We start from the raw sequence: 15578 nt of genomic DNA, 5'->3' as shown, positions 1-15578 counted from the left end.
TTCAGTGTAGTAAGCCGTAACTTTTTAATGCTTCAGTCTCCAACTTTTTTAAATCCTTCAGTTGTTGCTTTCATTCATTTATTTAGCAGAACCAGGGGGTTGTTTTATAGTGTTTAATTTTATTATTATCCTTAAGTACAAAAAGGTTTCAGTTCAGCGTGTCATCTTGTGCATACGATGTGCTTTGATCAACATTACCCCTTTCATCCTCCTCTCCCATGTCCCCCAACCCCACCCATCCCCTCCATGTACCTAGTTCCATTTTCACATAGGTAAATTGATCCACATAGGTAAGTTCACCCATCCTTCCTCCCAACTGATTCCCTTCATTTTATTTCATTCTACAGCTCCTGGAAAAGGACAGGAATTAGCTTCATTGAGTACCAGTCATGTGCCACACACCCTAAAACTCCCTCTGGTCTTTTCCTGCACCACGCACATGACACCCTTGTGCTAATATTACACTAGGGTTTATACTTCCAACCTTCTTTTTAAAAACTGTTATTATAAGGGTGATGAACGGTGAAGTTACAGTTACATAAGTCAATGAGTACAGTTCTTTTTGAACAATGTCACTCCTTCCCTCGATCTCTCCCAGTTTTCCCCTCCGGTCCCCCACCACAAATAGTATCGTTCATGTTCAACATAGTGTCTACTGAGTAACACAGCTGCATTTGTTCACCCTTTGTACCTCCATTTCTTCTATACCGCCCAAGCCTTCTTGATGGCTGCTGCTAAGCAATGCATCCAGCAGGTGGCGCTAAGTTCCTCCCATCTCAGGACGTTGTGCCATTACAGGGCTTCAACATCTTCAGGTAATCCTTGCCCCAGGACCAGAGAAGCCACCTGAGAGAATCCACTTCCCTCTATGGTGTTCTCAGCAGACCCTCTGCTGGTCACCCTTCCATGCACTCAGAAACAGCCAAATGAAGAGAGCTTCAGAGAACACTCTTAGCAAAACTCTTACACCTCTCCCAGAACCGCTATGGAAGGGTGCTGGGTCCATCCCATAAACTGACTTTAGTAAACTACAGGGGAAAGAGATCAAAATTGTTTCTTGTGGATATTGAAGCTGGCTTGATAGGTTCACATACCCTTTCTGAACATCATAAGAATCATAGTACCAACAGGCTTAGAAAATTAGCAGACACTGAAATGTACTCGTTATCTTGCCCATGTAATTGTAACTCCTCTGTACGGTATTCTCACAATAAAAAAAAAATAGAAAAAAACCCTGAAAACATGAGACAGTCTCAAATCATAGGCTAAAAAGTCATTAAAAACTGATTTCTAGGGCTGGGAAGGTGGCTCAGTGGTAGAGTGCTTGCCTTGCATGCATGAGGCCCTGGGTTCGATTCCTCAGCACCACATAAGCAGAAAAAGCCGGAAGTGGTGCTATGGCTCAAGTGGTAGAGCGCTAGCCTTGAACTGAAGAGCTGAGGGACAGCGCCCAGGCCCAGAGTTCAGGTCCCATGACTGACAAAAAAACAAAAACAAAAACTGATTTCTAAGAGATAAACCCAGTCATTGCACTACAGACTTGCTATATTACTTAAAATATTTACTAATTAAGAGTGATAGATGTAATTGTCCTTGTAAATCACAAAGTCATGGTTGAAATTTGCCTCACCCATGATTGGCAAGTTCTCTACCTCTGATCAAGAGTCCAGCACTAGTCACCCAATTTAATATATGTGCATATACATATATGGGTGTTATAATAAATAGAAACATTAATGGTGATTTGTATGGTTATGGATTTAAATTCTTTTCTTCTTTATTCATTGCTGCATTCTGCACATTTCCTAAAGTAGGATTCTGTTCTTATCACCAGACAAGTGAATGTGTCTTTTAAAAATATGAATTTCAGCCTGGAAATGTGGCTCAGTGGTAGACTGCTTGCCTAGCATGCACGAAGCCCTGGGTTCAATTCCTTAGTACCTCATAAACAGAAAAGGCCAGAGTAATGCTGTGGTCAAGTAGTAGAGCACTAGCTTTGAGCAAAAGAAGCTCAGGGACAGTGCCTAAGCCCTGAGTTTAAGCCCCAGGATTGGCAAAGAAAAAGAAAATATGAATTTCATGTAGATTTACTTGGCTCATAAACCTCCCATCATGACAGCTTAAATCCACTTTTTGGATTTTACCTAGTTTCAGACCTATTCTTTGGTTTATTCCTTGTTCCTTCAAAACTTCTTTCCATACAATTTCAATTTTCAGGCTGATTTCACAAGGGGGTAAGGAGAAGAATGACAAATTGTTCCTCGTTCTAGGGATAGCTTTGGATTGAACAATATATTTAAAATGCCTCCCTTTCCAAGTTCATGCTAAAGGAAAGGGCAATTTCCTGGTTGACAGATCCCTAAGCAACCTCTCCTGGACCAGTCACATCAGAACATAAAGAATCGATTATTTGGAAACGTTACATTAAGGCAATGTCTGAAATGCCAACAACAACAAAAAAAGAAGTACACAGCTATATTTTCACGCCTCCTTACATTCTGTATTGAATGCCACAAATCATACTGGATATTAAGTTGGAAGGCAAAAAAGAGAACGAGTTCAATGTTACTCTTTTAAAAAGAGGCTCCAAAAGGTTGCCTGATCCTTGCAATATGAAGTACTAGACCCTCCCATCTACTTTTCCTGTACAAACTCTTGATAAATACAGTGAACTCTTCCTTTTCTTATCATTTTTCCATTTTTTCTTTGTTTTTTTTTGGGGGGGGGGGTAGGGAGGGGGAACAGTCCTGGGGCTTGAGCTCAGGACCTGGGAGCTGTCCCTGAGCTTCTTCATCTGAAGGCTAACACTCTACCACTTGAGCCACAGCACCACTTCCAACCTTTTCTGAGTAGTTTATTGGAAATATGAGTCTCACAGACTTTCCTGCCTGGGCTGCCTTTGAACTGCAATCCTCAGATCTCAGCCTTCTGAGGAGCTAGGATTATATGCATGAGCCACCAGAGCATGGCTACAGTTTTAATTGATAACTCCACTTGATATGCATTTGAGGGATACAGTATTTTTATATAGCTCTCCATTATTGGTTGACTAAATCAGTGACTTGCCATATGTATTACTTTAGATACTTCTTTTATAATTGAAAACACTTAAGATCTTTTTTCTTGCAAATTTTCAAATACACAAAATGTTATTAACTGTAGTCCCCGGGCTTTACAACATATCTCCTGAACAAATACCTGCTATCTAAATGAAATGGTGCAGCCTTTGATATATCCTCTGATGAAAATCTCCCCAATAACAGTACCTCCCAGATTCCTTATAAGCCTGATGAGCTTACACTCACATACAAGTCTTTCTGTGTCTTGCTTATTTCTGATGCTATCCAATTTTATCAATGTAGTTGCAGAGGACAATTGTTTCTTGCTTTCCACGGCTGAATAGAATCATACTATGTATATACCCCATAGTTTCTTTATTAGTTCATCCATTGGTGCACGCTTGACTTCATATCTTTGTTATGGTGATGGATGCTTCAATGAACATGAAAGAGCTTCTCCTTCCTAATGAAAAAATTATATCCTTTTAATGACAGTTACTGTATTCTGAGACTGGATCAACAGTCAGATGATGAGATAGACAAATCAATCCAAAATATTTCCCTGGAGGAAGTTATGGTTACCATATAGCAAACCAGCTGCCACCAGGTAGTACAAGTGGAAGACAAACCAGAAAGACAAACTTGAGTCTTCCTCCCCTCGTCCTCTTCACCACTGCTTTATAAATTCCACTTCATTTAAATCCTGCTCATCCGGTCACACAGCCTTTTATGGTATGAATCTGTCCTACACTTTCAGACAGCTGAGACAGAATTACTTGCCAAGCACATAAACTCCTTCTACTTACATCTTCTTTCTCGGCATCACTCCTTGAAGTTTTATTGACATGCGTTTTATCACAGGGAAGTGTAATTAAGTCATTATATGTGCACAAATGCTATGCAACAAACACACTGAGGCCAGACTACAGAATACACAATGCAAGTATCACTGGCATGCTGTGGATTTCCTGTCATTTTTCATTAGAGTTTAGTGGGTAGGTACAACTAAGGGTCAGTTACAGTGGTGGGAGTAGTGTTTCTATATGGGAATCTCAAAAAAAAAGATTACTTTTTAAATCCAAATTCTAATTCTGTTCAGCATGTCCAGGCAACATGTAAGTGTACTATATAGAGTGAACAGGAAATGCTGATTCCTCATCAGTTATGAGTACTTAAGAAACTTCAATCCATTTCACTTGGGAATGATAGCCATAGTGAATAGCTTGTTGATCTTGTTTTTTTAGTTGTTGTGCTGCATTTTCAAGACCATACCTTAAAAGTAATCTATGCAAAAAGTGGCTAGAAAAGTAGCTAGAGATGTAGTTCAAGTGGTAGAATACCCACAAGGCCTTAAGTTTAAACAGTAAAGAATGAAAGAAAGAGAGGGGAAGGGAGAGGAAAGAAAGAAAGAGGGGATGGGGGAGAGGGAGGAGGGAGGGAGAAGGGGCGAGAGTGAGGAAAGGAAGGAAGGAAGGAAGGAAGGAAGGAAGGAAGGAAGGAAGGAAGGAAGGAAGGAAGGGAGGGAGGGAGGGAGGGAGGGAGGGAGAGAGGAAGGAAGGAAGGAAGGGAGGGAAGGAGAGAGGGAAGGAGGGAGGGAAGGAGAGAGGGAGGGAAGGGAAGCCAAAGGTGGAACTGTGGTAGACTGATAGCTTTGAGCAAAAAAGCTAAAGGACAACTGGGCATGGTGGCTCACGCCTGTAATCCTAGCTACTCAGGAGGCTGAGATCTGAGGATTGTGGTTCAAAGCCAGCCAGGCAGGAAAGTCCATGAAACTCTAATCTCCATTAAACTACTCAGAAAAAGCCAGACGTGGCTCAGTGGTTCAAGTGGTAGCGAACTAGCCTTGAACACAAAGAGGCTTAGGGACAGTACCCAGGCCCCTAGTTCAAGCAAAAAAAAGGGGGGGGGGGAAGTACAGTCTTCCTCAATTGTTTTGCAAAGTATAACTCTTAGAAAAGTGGAAAATATGAGACTATCACAAATAATCATGTTCTAATACCCAAAAGTATATCAAACTTCTATTAGTCCAGGTTCTATATGAAACAGAATTGGTAGCATGGGCATATGCACAAAGGGGCAAATTTGTTGTGGTGTGGACTCATGTAAGTAGAGAAGAAAAGACCCTTGATGTGCTGCTATCTGCCAGCTAAAGAACCGGGAAGACAGGGATGAGATTCATCCAGAGTTCAAAGGCCCAGGAATCATAGGTAAAGAATGGCTAATGTATGTCTTCAAGGCCAAGGACTTAAGAGCCCATAGACCTGATGTCTAAAGCATAGAGGTGATGGATTTCTCAATTAGAGAAGACATGAGGTTGTTATTCTGTCCATATCTTTTGCCCTATTCAGATGAGCCTTCAATAGACTGCATGATGACCATTTGTATGCATGAGTAAAGATCTGCAGGCTCAAACAGAGCACTTTGAGAAGCACCTTCAAGATTGTACACAGATTAAAATATCTTATTACCCATCTAAGTACCCTATATCTAGTTAAATGCATGCTTGAAAATAAATGCTACAAACCACCAAAACACATTTCATTCCAGCAAACTGACTCCACAAATCCATGTGTCCATACAGGACACCTGCATGGACTGGGTATTTTAGGTTCTGCTTGCATACATTCGCATTGAATGTGATAGGAAAAAATTGGCAGGGAAATTGGCTGAATATATTGATACAGTTAATAATGTATTCTACAAGGAGATTCAAAGATATCATATACATTCTTACTCAGGAATTATGTTTCTGGACATACTGTTACCTTTATGCAGCGATAGATTGAAGCAGTAAGATTTTAGTACTGAATATTGATAATATAGTGTAGCTCAGTACAGAGAAGACCATGGGAGAATTCCAGATACTACACATCTAAAACCTTAAAATAAGAAATCACAAGGATAACTTCGCCTTGGAAATAAGCGCTTAGTGAATGCACTCTTCACCTCCTTGTTCCTCAGGCTGTAGACCATAGGGTTCAGCACAGGGATGATCATAGTGTAAAACACAGATGAAAATTTGTCAAAGTCCATGGAATAACTGGAGCTGGGCCTTTAGTACATGTCCCGTAGAATATGGAGACAGCTGTAAAGTGAGAGGCACAGGTGGAGATCGTTTTCTGATGTCCTGAAATGGAATGCATCTTTTGGATGCTTTGAAAAATGAAGGTGTAGGAGATTAAGATGACTAGGAGACCAAAAAAGATATTGAAGCTGGCCGCATAGATCAGAATGAGCTCATGAACATGTATATCTGAGCAAGATGTAGGCATAACTGCTGGCATATCACAGAAGAAATGATGGACCACACGGGACCTACAGAAGGAGAGGCTGAATATGTTCCCAATGTTAATGATAGCAGTCACACCGCCACAAGCATAGGAACCCATGACCAGAAATGCACACACACTGGTTGTCATGGTGGTGGTATAATGGAGGGGTTTACACACTGCTGCATAGCGATCATAGGCCATCGAGGCCAACAGGTAATTTTCTGCACTAGCAAAGCCTGAAAAGCAGAACATCTGAGTGGCACAAGCAGTGCAGGAAATGACCTGGTCTCCTACGAGGAGCTCAGACATGACCTTTGGAGTGACAGCTGTAGAGTAACACAAATCCACTACAGACAGGTGACCAAGGAACACATACATGGAGACGAGAGTCCAAGAGAATCAACAGGACCATCCCCAGGTTCCCAGCCAGCGTGATGATGTAGATGATGAGGAAGGTGATGAAGAGCAGAACTTGCAGGTCTGGGTCGCTGGTCAGTCCCAGCAGGATGAACTCTATCACTTCTGTCCTGTTCTCCATCCGTGTTGCTTGAGAGTCTCTATGTGTTCTACAGCCAAGAGGACAAAGAAGCACGATGATCAGGAACTTGAGTGGAAATTGGAAAGTATAAGTACAAGAACAATGATTTTGGTCATCTTACTAACAACCTGAACTTTGAGTTTTGGTTTGAGAACCAAAGTGGGTAAATTAATTGTTAATAGGGTTACACATGAAAAGGACTTGTATAATTGAATCTATCTTCCAATGTGCTTCTCCTCAGCCCAGGAAACTGATACTTGCAAGATACTAACCTGCCAGCAGTGCCTATGGACACTTAGATGTGAATTCACTGTCCTTCTTGGTAGATTAATATAAATTATGTAGTGCAAAATGTTGGGTGATTTATTTGCATTTACATGAAATCAGTTAACAACTTCTGTCCTGGATTTATGCCACCTTTAACCATGCCGAGGAGTAACAGTGTCTAAAAGTCTAGAATGAGTACAAAAATAATTAATTAAATTTACATTACTAGTTGTAATTGCATCCCAGTGTTTCTCAGTGTTTGGATGTCAGAGGGAACTGAGTGAATGATGAAGACCTCATCACTAATAATATCTCATTAACTGTATTTGTCTCTCCTGAGAGATGAAATAAATAGGCGAACAGAATCTTTTAACAGTGAAATAATAATTCTTTGAAATGCTACTAGATCCCAAATGAACTAAAAGGCTCTGACTTGCATTTCAACCTTCTCCTCTCTCACTCAGGCTTATTAATATGAGCACATGTACATGGGTTGACCATTAGATAGCTCAAAACAACACACATTCTCAGACTTAGTGCCATCTTCTTAGAAACCACTGGCCAGAAGATCAAGGAGGAAGAAGAAGCGAATGTGTAGGCACAAAAGAAGAAAGATGAAGCAGAGGTCCAACTAAACCAACTTGTTCACCCACTGAGGCCAGAGGAGCAGAAGCAAGGAATGCCCGAGGCCAGGACACTGATAGAACTGATTGCACTACACGCCACTGTCTATGACTTCTCAATAGATCTAGAACTTCCCCCCACCTTGCTCATAACCAAGCAGCTCCTGCTGGCCCTGTGCTTGGACATGTGACATTCTAGGCCAATTCTGGTCATCGTTGTGGCCAAATGTGACCCATGTACAATTAACCATCTTTTTTGCTATTGCAGCTGGAAAAACAATACATTTCTGATTAACTTGTCAAAGGATTTCGTTCCTGAATGCATTATCACAACGCTAGGCATAGTAAATGTGGTATGGTTGCAGGTGTGCTGGGGATATCTTCAGCCTCTAGAGGTCATTTCTGAATGCAGGAATAGCATCTTTGATTTCTGGCATACTTAACCACTGCTGAAGAGGTAACTATCTTCCCCAAGCATTGTATTTCCAGCTGCACAATGAGGACATGAATGAGATCACTCTGAGAAAGAAACAAGGTAATACATAAAAGGCAACATAACACTGAGTGGAAGACAGGCCCAACAAGCACTGGCTATCATGCTGTTAGGATGGGGGTAATGGTCTCTATGCTGCTTTGATCAAAGTAGAGGTTGACATGCAGCCAGAGTTGAGATTTACTCTGAAGTCTTCCACCTTCTCTCCACAATTTGCCTCTTCTTCCACACTCCCACCCTAAGATTAGCTGTGCTCTCCCATATTTCTTAGTTTGTTCTGATTGCAAGGATAGAATGGCTATTTCATGTGAACCGTACTTGTCAAAAATTTCTTCCTTGACATCCGTAAGTTAACTTTGGTTTAAAAAAAGTCTACTATTCTTCAATCACATTCTTTCTCTCATTGTTCTCATACCAGAGCCAAATCACGAAGGCCAAGAACTGAAAATCCATCTTCAGCTCTCGAATGTGTTAAGATACCAAGTTCCATGTTGGGAAATATTTTATTTGACTCCATTCTTGTGTAGTAACAATACTGAAAGCTGTTCTGCCTTTTCTTTTTTTCTGTCTTGAAATCTGAGGAATTATATCCACCTTAAACTAACTACTATCCTCTTGGCCCGTATTTACTTCTTCAACTTCTATTGATGATCCTGCCCCTTGAAGATATTACACTTGTGCAATTTATGGTACATGGTCTTTTAGCATGAACTGAGTTCTACAGCCAGTAATAAGGGATTTATAAATAAATGAAGTATTTGTGTATGTGTGTTTGTATGGCATGGTTATTATTATTACTTAATTAGTAAGGAAACTAGACTTGAAGTTGCATGGTATTCTATATGTATGCACATATGTGAGAAAGACAAGATTCCAGAGTTAAATATACCTTCTAAGAATAATAGTTAGTGGGACATCAACAAGGGAAGGGGTAAAATTGGTTGACAAGGAATGTACTCATTGCCTTACTCATGTTTTTGTAACCCTTGTACAGCATCTTTACAATAAAATAAAATTAAAAAGAAAAAAGGAATAATAGTGAAAGTTTAAAAAGCAGTTCCAGAAATAGCATCACAGTTAGGACCCTTTTTCACATTGAAGAGAATCATTTCATCTGGGGTATTTTTCTTTGCTTATGATTGATTCTTAATGCTTTTTATTCACAGCAATTAGTTGTATATGGGAGTTTAATTTTGGTATGGACATATATGAATGCAATGTACCTTGATCAAACTCAACCCTCTGTCATTCTTCCTTACCCCCCTCTCTTTCCAAACCAATCTCACCCAGCTTACTGTTCCATTTTAGTTTGTGTACATAAGGTATATTGACCATACACATCTTCCACTCCCCAATCCTTTGTCCATGCCACCTTTAAATAAATGGTGAACATAATAAAGCCACTACAACCAAAACATCATCTTCACAAGTGTTTATACATAGGTTTAGAAAAGAAGTATGATTCATTCTATGAATTATTTATATCTAACGATTGACTTTTATGACATTAATACCCTAGACTCCGCTCACCACTTAAGAATTGGGTTTGACCCAGCTTAACAGGCCCATATCAAGCATTGAAATAGAAACAGCAATAAGAGACCTCCCAGCTAAGAAAAGTCCAGGACCAGATGGTTTTACAGCGGAATTTTACAAGGCCTTCAAAGCAGAGCTCACACCAATACTCCTCCAACTCTTCAATGAAATTGAAAGAGAAAGCTCACTACCGAACACATTCTATGAAGACATCATAACCCTCATCCCAAAACCAGGCAGGGACTCATCAAAGAAAGAGAACTATAGACCCATTTCTTTGATGAACATTGATGCAAAACTTCTCAACAAAATTTTGGCCAACCGACTTCAACAATTCATCCAAAAAATCATACACCACGATCAAACAGGATTCATTTCAGGGATGCAAAGCTGGTTCAATATACGCAAATCAATTAATATTATTCATCACATCAACAGGAGCAAGAATAAGAACCACATGGTTATCTCAATAGACGCAGAAAAAGCATTCGACAAGATCCAACACCCCTTCCTGATGAAGGTTTTGGAAAAATTAGGAATCCATGGAACATTCCTCAATACAATAAAGGCTGTATATGACAAACCTACAGCCAGCATTATACTCAATGGTGAAAAACTAAAGCCATTTCCTCTTAACTCAGGAACAAGACAAGGATGCCCACTCTCTCCACTTCTCTTCAATCTAGTATTAGAATGCCTAGCTACAGCAATAAGACAAGATGCAGACATAAAGGGGATCCAAATAGGGAAAGAAGAAATAAAACTCTCCCTCTTTGCAGATGACATGATCTTGTATTTAAAGAATCCCATAGACTCCACTCCCAAATTACTCAAGCTGATTCAAAACTTTGGCAAAGTAGCAGGTTATAAAATTAGCCCCCAAAAATCAATGGCTTTTCTGTATGCCAACAATGAGAAAAGTGTGGCTGAAATTAGGAAAGCAACTCCATTTGTAATAGCCCCACAAAAAATAAAATACCTCGGAATTAACTTAACTAAAGAAGTGAAAGACCTCTATGATGAAAACTTTAAAATCTTGAAAAAGGAAATCAACACAGAACTTAAAAAATGGCAAAACCTCCCATGCTCCTGGATTGGAAAGATTAACATCGTGAAAATGGCAATACTCCCCAAGGCTATCTACAAATTCAACGCAATACCTATCAAAATTCCACCCTCATTCTTCAAGGAAATAGAAGAGGCAATCCAAAAATTCATATGGAACAATAAAAGACCCCGAATAGCAAAAACGCTCCTCAACGGAAAGAACACTGCTGGAGGAATATCAGTACCAAATTTCAAACTCTACTATAAAGCCATAGTAATCAAAACAGCTTGGTATTGGCATAAGAACAGACCTCAGGACCAATGGAATAGAATTGAAAACCCAGAAATGAACCTACAGACCTATAGCCATCTAATCTTCGATAAGGGAGCTAAAACAATAGAATGGAAGACAGACAGCCTCTTCAGTAAATGGTGCTGGCAAAACTGGTTAACTACATGTAGAAAACTAAAGCTAGATCCTTATTTATCACCCTGCACCAGAATCAACTCCAAATGGATCAAAGACCTTGAACTCAAAGCAGACACTCTGAAAACATTACAGGATGGAATAGGAGAAACCCTGGGTCTCCTTGGCACAGGCCGAAATTTTCTGAATAAAGACCCGGAAACACAACAAATCAAAGAAAGGCTGGACAAATGGGATTGTATAAGGTTGCAGAGCTTCTGCAGGGCAAATGACATAGCTAGCAAGATCAATAGAAAGCCCACGGACTGGGAGAAGATCTTTACTAGCCATACAACGGACAAGGGTCTCATATCTAAAATATACTTGGAACTCAAAAAATTAAACCACCCAACAACAAATCCTCAAAGAAACAACTGCCCAATAAGTAAGTGGGCGAAAGACTTAAAGAGAAGCTTCTCTGAAGAAGAAAGAAGGATGGCCAATAGACACATGAAGAAATGTTCAACATCCCTAGCCATAAAAGAAATGCAAATCAAAACAACATTGAGATATCACCTCACTCCAGTTAGAACAGCAAAAATCAAGAACTCTAACAACAACAGATGCTGGAGGGGATGTGGACAGAAAGGAACCTTACTTCATTGTTGGTGGGAATGTTAACTTGTTCAACCACTTTGGAAAGCAGTATGGAGGTTCCTCAAAAGACTCCACATAGAGCTCCCCAATGACCCAGCAATCCCACTTTTGGGCATTTACCCAAATGATCACAAACAAGGCCACACTAAAGCTACCAGCACAACTATGTTTATTGCAGCATTATTTACCATAGCTAAGACATGGAACCAACCCAGATGCCCCTCAGTAGATGAATGGATCAAGAAGAAGTGGTATATATACACAATGGAATTCTATGCCTCCATCAGAAAGAATGACATTTCCCCATTTGTTAGGAAATGGAAAGGCTTGGAAAAAATTATATTAAGTGAAGTAAGCCAGGCCCAAAGAAACATAGGTCCCATGGTTTCCCTTATTTGCAATATCTAGTATAGGTATGAGTCAAGCGGAAAAAGTCAAATAATGTGATGTTAGGAAAACGAAACCTCAAATATGTATTTTAATGTTTTTGTTTCTTTCATGCATGTGTTTCTAACGCATTTATAATATTATCTCTTTGTTGCTTTGTATGTCCCTCCCCCACAGTGTAACCCCCGCTTTCACTATATTTGATGTCAGTATAACATGTGGAGGAGATGGGGACAAACAAGTCGTTTAAGGATTCAGGTGGACCTGTTGCAACAATGAGAAGTACAAAATGTCATGTCAAAACCAGCTTTACAATGTCGGGGGGGGGGGGGGGGGGGAGGGGTGGTATGATTGGGTGGGAGGGAGGGGGGAGGCTGGGAAGGGAGGTGAAGGGTAAACAAAGGAGGAGGCTGCAATGCTTGGTAAGAAATGTATGCATTATCCTGCCCATGTAATTGTAACCCCTCTGTACAGTATGTTCCCAAATAAAATTAAATTAAATTAAAAAAAAAAATATCAACCTCAAAATATGCCTTCCCGGGGGGAATGGGACTTGATGTCTTTCTGAAATTTCTCCCATTAGCTCATGCTCTCTCCTGAGAGTAATAAAGGACATTGTGTTGTTCAAAAAAAAAAAAAAAAAAAAAAAGAATCCCATAGACTCCACTCCCAAATTACTCAAGCTGATTCAAAACTTTGGCAAAGTAGCAGGTTATAAAATTAGCCCCCAAAAATCAATGGCTTTTCTGTATGCCAACAATGAGAAAAGTGTGGCTGAAATTAGGAAAGCAACTCCATTTGTAATAGCCCCACAAAAAATAAAATACCTAGGAATTAACTTAACTAAAGAAGTGAAAGACCTCTATGATGAAAACTTTAAAATCTTGAAAAAGGAAATCAACACAGAACTTAAAAAATGGCAAAACCTCCCATGCTCCTGGATTGGAAAGATTAACATCGTGAAAATGGCAATACTTCCCAAGGCTATCTACAAATTCAACGCAATACCTATCAAAATTCCACCCTCATTCTTCAAGGAAATAGAAGAGGCAATCCAAAAATTCATATGGAACAATAAAAGACCCCGAATAGCAAAAACGTTCCTCAACGGAAAGAACACTGCTGGAGGAATATCAATACCAAATTTCAAACTCTACTATAAAGCCATAGTAATCAAAACAGCTTGGTATTGGCATAAGAACAGACCTCAGGACCAATGGAATAGAATTGAAAACCCAGAAATGAACCTACAGACCTATAGCCATCTAATCTTCGATAAGGGAGCTAAAATAATAGAATGGAAGACAGACAGCCTCTTCAGTAAATGGTGCTGGCAAAACTGGTTAACTACATGTAGAAAACTAAACCTAGATCCTTATATATCACCCTGCACCAGAATCAACTCCAAATGGATCAAAGACCTTGAACTCAAAGCAGACACTCTGAAAACATTACAGGATGGAATAGGAGAAACCCTGGGTCTCCTTGGCTCAGGCCGAAATTTTCTGAATAGAGACCCGGAAACACAACAAATCAAAGAAAGGTTGGACAAATGGGATTGTATAAGGTTGCAGAGCTTCTGCAGGGCAAATGACATAGCTAGCAAGATCAATAGAAAGCCCAGGAATGGGAGAAGATCTTTACTAGCCATACAACGGACAAGGGTCTCATATCTAAAATATACTTGGAACTCAAAAAATTAAACCACCCAACAACAAATCCTCAAAGAAACAACTGCCCAATAAATAAGTGGGCGAAAGACTTAAAGAGAAGCTTCTCTGAAGAAGAAAGAAGGATGGCCAATAGACACATGAAGAAATGTTCAACATCCCCAGCCATAAAAGAAATGCAAATCAAAACAACATTGAGATATCACCTCACTCCAGTTAGAATGGCAAAAATCAAGAACTCTAACAACAACAGATGCTGGAGGGGATGTGGACAGAAAGGAACCTTACTTCATTGTTGGTGGGAATGTAAACTTGTTCAACCACTTTGGAAAGCAGTATGGAGGTTCCTCAAAAGACTTCACATAGAGCTCCCCTATGACCCAGCAATCCCACTTTTGGGCATTTACCCTAATGTTTACAAACAAGACCACACTAAAGCTACCAGCACAACTATGTTTATTGCAGCATTATTTACCATAGCTAAGATATGGAACCAACCCAGATGCCCCTCAGTAGATGAATGGATCAAGAAAATGTGGTATATATACACAATGGAATTCTATGCCTCCATCAGAAAGAATGACATTGCCCCATTTGTTAGGAAATGGAAAAACTTGGAAAAAATTATATTAAGTGAAGTAAGCCAGGCCCAAAGAAACGTAGGTCCCATGGTTTCCCTTATTTGTAATATCTAGTATATGTATGAGTCAAGCGGAAAAGGTCAGATAATGTGATGTCAGGAAAATGAACCCTTAGATGTGTATTTTAATGTTTTTTTTCTTTCATGCATGTGTTTCTAACACATTTATAAGATTATCTCTTTGTTGCTTTGTATGTCCCTCCTCCACAGTATAACCCCTGCTTTCACTATATTTGATGTCAGTATAACTTGTGGAGGAGATGGGGAAAAACCAGTTGTTTAAGGATACAGGTGGACCTGTTGCAACAATGAGAAGTACAAGTTGTCATGTCCAAAATGAGCTTTACAATGTTGGTGCGGGGGGGGGGGGGGGGGGGGGGGGGGGGGAAGGAGAAGGATTGGGATTAGGGGGGGAGGGGGGAGGCTGGGAAGGGATGTGAAGGATAAACAAAGGAGGAGACTGCAATGCTTGGTAAGAAATGTGCGCATTATCCTGCCCATGTAACTGTAACTCCTCTGTACAGTATGTTCACAAATAAAATTAAATTAAATTTAAAAAAAACAAACAAAAAAAAAAGAATTGGGTTTGACGAACTTTACAACTTTGGTGGGTGGGGGGAGGGTTGGGTGGGGGGGGCAGGGGGAGGCTGGGAAGGGATGGGAAGAGGAAACAAAGGAGGAGGCTACAATGCTTGATAAGAAATGTACTCATTATCTTGCCCATGTAATTGTAACCCTTCTGTATAGTATTTTCACAATAAAAAATAAATAAAAATTTAAAAAAAGATTTAGGTTTGAAATATCTCTATTTTCAAGTCATTCGTAGTAGTTTTACATATCCATTTCTTTTACATACATAGCACTTCTTACTAAAATGTCTATGAAATAGAGAAGCTTACCAGTTTTCTAGCAGAGACACAACATTCAATTCAGGATCTTCAGTCTGAAAAATAACAGTCAGCCGTAGAATGTTGCATGCATTC

General features: G+C 39.9%; 1 pseudogene; it reads right to left on the bottom strand.

Moving 5' to 3' along the window:
- Positions 1–5952: 5952 nt before the first annotated feature.
- LOC122105061 lies at positions 5953–6869 on the bottom strand (annotated as a pseudogene).
- Positions 6870–15578: the final 8709 nt, after the last annotated feature.

This window comes from Dipodomys spectabilis, unplaced genomic scaffold (assembly GCF_019054845.1).
Source record: "Dipodomys spectabilis isolate Male_0828 unplaced genomic scaffold, ASM1905484v1 ptg000030l, whole genome shotgun sequence".
NCBI classification, from domain to species: domain Eukaryota; kingdom Metazoa; phylum Chordata; class Mammalia; order Rodentia; family Heteromyidae; genus Dipodomys; species Dipodomys spectabilis.
Note: the sequence above shows the minus strand (reverse complement) of the source record. Positions and strands in the feature narration are given on the sequence as shown.